This window comes from Poecilia reticulata, linkage group LG17 (assembly GCF_000633615.1).
Source record: "Poecilia reticulata strain Guanapo linkage group LG17, Guppy_female_1.0+MT, whole genome shotgun sequence".
Classification (NCBI taxonomy): Eukaryota; Metazoa; Chordata; class Actinopteri; order Cyprinodontiformes; family Poeciliidae; genus Poecilia; species Poecilia reticulata.
Genome location: NC_024347.1, coordinates 26,770,550 through 26,776,864, shown reverse-complemented (window position 1 = coordinate 26,776,864; position 6,315 = coordinate 26,770,550). Strand labels below are relative to the sequence as shown.

The following is a 6,315-nucleotide window of genomic DNA, read 5'->3' as shown; positions in this document are numbered from 1 at the left end:
GTTAGCATCTGTGAGCGTCAGTTAGCATCTGTGAGCGTCCGTTAGCATCTGTGAGGGTCCGTTAGCATCTGTGAGCGGCCGTTAGCATCTGTTAGCGTCCGTTAACGGCCATTAGCAGAGGAACGCCAGAGGCTGAATTCGATGAAACTTGTTGGATCACAGAGAGAAAACTTATCAGTTAGATCACAGCTGTGTTCGTCGGACAGCGGCTCGGCCGTTTGCCATAGATATTACAAGATTTGTCAAACCTGTTTAAATAACTAAAGTTACACTCCAGGTATATTTTTGATGAGTGAATAACACTATAACGTGATGTAAAGCTCAAAAGACAATTTTACTGCCTCTTCAAAAATGTGGAATATTCCTAATTGGCATCTCAACATTCACCAGTAGTATCACAGTTACATGTTTTCCTGATTTTTGCAGCGATGTTTTGCTGCTGTGTTGCCCAAAGAAAGAAGGAGGAAGTTTTTACTTTGGCAATTGTGAAGTAAAGTCTCACCAGTAATCAGATGAGCTGAGATTATTCTCAGAGCCGCTCAGGTCGGACTGCTTAACTCATTGATTCTGACAGCAGCAGGTTAGCCACCGTCTGCCAGCCCAGAGGAAGTAGGCCAATCCCAGACACACCGAGCAGTTTGGTGATTCCCAAACTCCGTCTTTATCTGACTGCTATGGAGCTTGGCTTCAAATCTACATTTCCAAAAACGGAATAGCCAAAGTTAAAGCTGGTGTTTTGGTCTAAACTAGCCCTTTTTTAATTATTTTTTTAGCACAATTTTGATTACAGAGACTTCAGAAATAATTTCATTTGTTGTTTTGTTTGATTATTTTGGGTATTTAAAATGTCTTCCAGCTCCAGTGTTAAATATTGATCAGAATTTAAAGTTCATTTATTTTTGAGAATGTGTTCTTTCATTATTGCATTGCTTGAAAACAACAATATTATCATTTATCGCAATAACTTTTGGGACAATTTATCGTTCAACAAATTTCTTGCATACATGCACGAGCAGCAGATGACATGCAGAGCGTCTCGTTGAGAGAAAGGAAAGGGGAGGAGATGAGTCGAAGGGCTGCTGCTCAAAATGATTGCAGATTTTTTTTTCTCTTCCCCCGTGGTTCGTCCCAGAAAAATACGCTTCCATTTCTGGGTGTTTTTTTTTAATTATTATTATTATTTGATGAAACGCCCCCACCATGTCTTTAAATAACGGCACCATCCACATTTCTTCAGACATGTTTTTTTCACTTGGAGGGAGCCTGTTGAAGTTTTAATGAACAGAGTAATTATTTCAATGCTACTGTTTGAGACTTGCAAAAACAAGCTAATTGGGGATCAGATGTAAAAACCGGAGGTATAACTCAGCTGCTTGACTCACATTCTCAGACATAAGAGAAGGAAGTTGAGCTTTACTGATAAGAACGTCGCCTGACTGGAAGGAGAAGACGCTCCTGATTTACTGCTTTAAACCACACCTTGTAAATCATAGCTGAGGAACAAAAAAGAAAAATGTCCTGTTTTAAAACTGCGTGTTTTAAAGTACCTTGAACTACCTTGTTGCTGTAAACAATCTTCTTATTATGTTTTACTTCTGTTTGCTAAATTCTAAAAATGTTGTTGGGTCTCCTGTAGCAGTCACTCTCACAACAAATCTGAAGAATCCTCTGACTGAAGACTGCATGACAGTATCATGACTGTTGTCATGCTAGCAGCCTGATTTCTCAGCAACGTGTCCTGGATGAAAACATTAGCTGTTAGCAAGCACTACTAATCTTTAAATCTCTGGCTGCGATTCAAACGTGCACAGGTTTTACACACATTTGTAATGTGCGCAAAACTTTGTCAATATCCTGCTAATATTAAATAACACAATTGACATGACGTCGGCTCCAACCCCATTCGGATGTAGAGCAGACCTCCGACAAAACAGTGTTCTAATGGCAGAGGTAGCAGAACTCAATGCGTTACCCGAGATAGTTTTGAGTCATTTTTGCCTCATCAGCCAACAGTAAAGCAAGAAAATTCTCCATTGAGTCCTACGTCAGGTCTGTAAGGTTATTACTGGAAAACAGCAGCAAAATCAGTGTTAAAACCCAAGAGGAAAATTTGTGAGGTGTTACATAGTTTCATTTGATGTGAGTGTGAACGCTGTGACTGATGCATTTTGCATGTACAAAGCGGGTGAATAATGACTTAAACAATACCAGCTTGTGAAAATCTGCCTTCAGAAAAATGCTTAAAAATAAACATTAGCATAAAAAGCTGCTTAAATGTAAATACTGCAGTTACTGCAGCACTTGTTTTCATGCTGCCATAGAGCTAACATTGGAATTTACACACTGGAGCAGCGCTGCGCCCCACGCTAACTAACTGCATCTTAACACCTAAAATAAAAGGATTTATGTTGGACTACCTAGTGGATGAAAGAAAATTTTGCCAAAGCAACTCAAGTCTGTTTTTGAATAATTTAAAAATAATTAATTATGATGTTAATAATGAACTAATTTCAAGTCTTTATTCTTTTATTTTGCTTCTATGAACAATAGAATTAATATTTTTCTATTATAGCCCTAAAACATCAGCCAGTCACATTTACAGACAGCGCCACCTTCAGTGTAGGAGGACCAAAGACAATGAGTTAAGAGACTAATATTGTAATTTCAGGTTCTGTATGTTGAGATGTTGTGTTATTGCGACTTCTAGTTATTTGGTCTGTGAGTGTTTGTTAAATGGTGTAAGTGGTCTGAAAAAGTTTGAGAAACTGATTTAAAGCCAGTCTGGTTGACAGGATCTGCTGCTGCTTTTCATAAAACCAGCCAGGAAGCGATCTGAGTTGTTTTTTGTTTTTAATGAAGAGCGGCCCTCTGATGTGCGTATTGAAATGAGACGAATGAAATGTCTGCTGCACGCAGAGCGTCAGGTGATTTATTGTGCGTTCCCACTCTGCTGTGATAAATTCATCTTTCATGAAAGATGGATGCTTGGCCTCTGTGCGGTTCTGTTCCTGCTCACTGACTTCCAGGTATTCCTCCTGGCACATTTCCTCTTCCTCCTGTCGCCGCAACACTCCGTAAATTGGGGATGTAATTTACGCCACGCTCTGCTTATGCTCTTTATTTAAACCATCAGTGCGTTTAGGCGCTGCTCTTTATGAGGGATCTCTCTTACATGTGGTGAATTGTGACCTTTCAGGCAGTCAGATGTGGCTCATTTGTTCAGTTAAATAGATTTTAGTTCAATCATTTTTGCAGCTTAAGCTTGTAAATGATTACATTGAAAAATGGTCACTTCTTGCTTGCTAGAAGGATCATTTATTTTAAAATTATTTGCTATTGCTGCCACCTATATTTTACAATTAATAGAAAAAATATAAAACGTCTAACCATCCACTTTTTTCAGTGGAGGGAAAATTGAAAAATATCAGTATTTTGTTGTTACAACATTTTATACAACCTCCTTTCACAAATTAAAAGTSTTRCTTTATAACATTTCACTAGCCGTGTTGTTGCGGTTSATCCTGAACGAGAACTGGTTAAAATGAACTGATTCATGTTCACAGTTTACCATGAACTTAAATTAGCTCTTGTTCATTTAACATATTTTAACTAAAATAAAGTTTATATATATAGTCCATTCTCCTGTTGTCTTTTCTCACAYAAACTGTGCTTTATAATGACCTAATTATCAGAATTGATATTTTAATTAATGTTTTTTAATGTAATTAGTGTCAGAAAACACATTGAGTCTGAAATCAAGCCTTACTTTATACTATTTTGTAATTACCTTAAATTGGTATAAAAACAACAATATTATTATTTATCTGGGATAATTTATAATTTTGCATAAATTATCGTGACAGACCTTCGTATTAGGTTTTTTTTTCTTCACATGTTCGCTCTCAGAGTTGCCAGTTTCAATAATCTCAGTCGGTTTATTGCTCACTGACTGAGGAACAACGGCAGCATGAATTATGAGCTTTTGTTTTATCACACCTAGAAATTTTTAATCCAACAGGAAATCCTCCATYATTGAGTCTTTTCTAGGTGCGTTTTGCACCTAAAACAAACGGAAGCGTGTTCACRTTTTAATAAGTCACGGTGTCTGAGCGACAGTGACTTGTCTTCATCTCTCTGTTGTATTTCCCGTTCTTCTGCTTCCCTGCTGTAGTAATATAAAGGAATCTCATTGACCTACTTAATATCCTGTCTGACTCCACCAGCAGGAAGGGGAGCGTTCACGAGGAGAGGAGAAATCTGCTGCAGTGACATACATCCATATGAAACACATCACCATGTAGCTGCTGTGCAGATCGCTGAAAACCCCCAAATTTACCATCTGTGGAACAAAGAAAAGAGTTTAGAGACGTTTTCCTGCACAATATGCTGCAGAATTCAAGTCCTTTTAAATCGTCTCTCRTATTCCTCTGCAGGTAAACTTTGGGTTGCGTAGAGAAAATGGGGCAACCATCAATTGAGTGAAACCTTGGGGAGTTTGTCGTTTTCCTTTGAAGTTTAAAACCCATGAAAGGTTGAATTTGTCATCYGCGCAGACAGGATTTTCTGAAAATGTTTTGCAAGTGATATAATTTACTGAAGCATCAAAGCTGCCACTCGGTAAATGAGAGCGCGGTTGTACGAACGTCAGAGTGCCTCTTAAAACGTCTTCAGACGAATCGAGGCTTTTCAAAACAGCATCAAAAGATTATTTGTTGTGATCTKCAGAGATCTTAAGGTTCTGCTTGTTTTTTCTGTTAATTCAAGCATCATCTACATCAGATCAATGATGGAAATATAAATTTGATTTGACTTTTTGGCTAAGAGCAGCAGAATTAAGATCAAATACATATATTTTTAACGTTCATTTATTTTTTTTGAAAAAGCTGAGAACTCAGTTAATGATTAGTGTTGATTTTATGTTTCGACCATCAAACTTAGTCMTAAGTGCACAACAAACTACAAACCCGAGACTGAAATAGTGATGCATCTGCAGATCAGCACAGGTTAAAGGTGAAGGGCAGGACATGTAGGTTCACACAAAGATAAAAGTATTAAAATGTAAAAAACAMAAACYTAASAGTAAGATACTATACAGGAAAGGCRAGAATAGAGCATAAAATCTACAATTATCAAAAATTATTCCTCATTTCTGTTCATCTGAGTTGAATAATAATAAAAATAGAGGAAGGATCTGCTTTAACACATTTTTGTGCACTTAGGATGCAGCAGTTTGTCAGTAACATGTTTTCTACTTCATTTGGAGGAAACAATGCTGCTACAGCTAGCTAAGCTAACTTTTTGTAACTTTTTGTAAGCTACACATAGCCTTCAAAATAAGACATAACRTAAAGCTAAAAAAAAGTAGATTTTTACGTAATACCTCTCTGTTTTAAGAAAACAATAGAAAGCCACTTTTAGTGGCTTYGTTTTCTAGCTGTAAGACATATTTACCCATTAAATCATAAGAAGCAAAATACAAATCAACAGAATTTGTAGGGTTTRTTTTCCATGTAGAACAGAAGCCACATCTGTGACAGATGGATATTCATATATATTTCCCTCCTACAAGGYGTCTTTTGTTTGAGTATTTTATGCTAAATAATCCAGTTTCATTTCTTTGAAGCTGTAAGAGAATCCCGGTAGATTCTGTGGAGTGCWAATGTTTGATTTGCAGGAAAAATTAGAAATACTGAAATCTCTKTCAGTTTGCAAACCTCCACCGTATCAGTGGCAGCGACAGACGCCTCGTCGTCTGGCAGCTTTAACCTCAAAACATCAGAATGTTTCRCCCAGAAGCCAGTGTTATGGGAGCTTCTCCTCGGCGTGGCGAATGGCGTTAGCTGTTATATTTAGGGATGTTGACAGCAGCTTGGCAGCCGGTAACTCTGACTGATTCAGAGCATTCCTCACCTCCGCTTCAAGCAGAAGGAAAGAAACCGGGTGTCGGGAAAATAGAGCCTCCAATAAAACGGAGGGGAACGTCGCATCGACGGAAATACGGTCGGGAAAGTTAGTGATTCTCTCYAARAGTCGACAAAAGATGTCGGGTTCACATCTAAAATGGATGGTGGCAGAGATGGGTAGTAACTAGTTACATTTACTTGGTTACATTTACTTGAGTATCTTTTCTGAAAAAATGTTAACTTTTTTACTGCGCTGTACTTTTTGCYTTTACTTGAGTACATTTCTGGATTCTCTACCCACTGAATGAAAAACAAACGTGTTTGAATAAAACATTCAGGCGTGTCAGACTCAGACGCACACCTGCAGTTTCTGTTAAGTTTCACAAGTTTATTTTATTGAAAGAAACTGATT

The 6,315-nt window shown here is 37.7% G+C and overlaps 1 protein-coding gene across 8 annotated transcripts in view; it reads left to right on the top strand.

Annotated features, from left to right (window-relative positions):
• The window catches only part of mtcl1 (microtubule crosslinking factor 1), a 69,963-nt gene that overhangs the window by 8,638 nt on the left and 55,010 nt on the right, over positions 1-6,315 (top strand). The gene's annotated exons all lie outside the window — the stretch shown is intronic.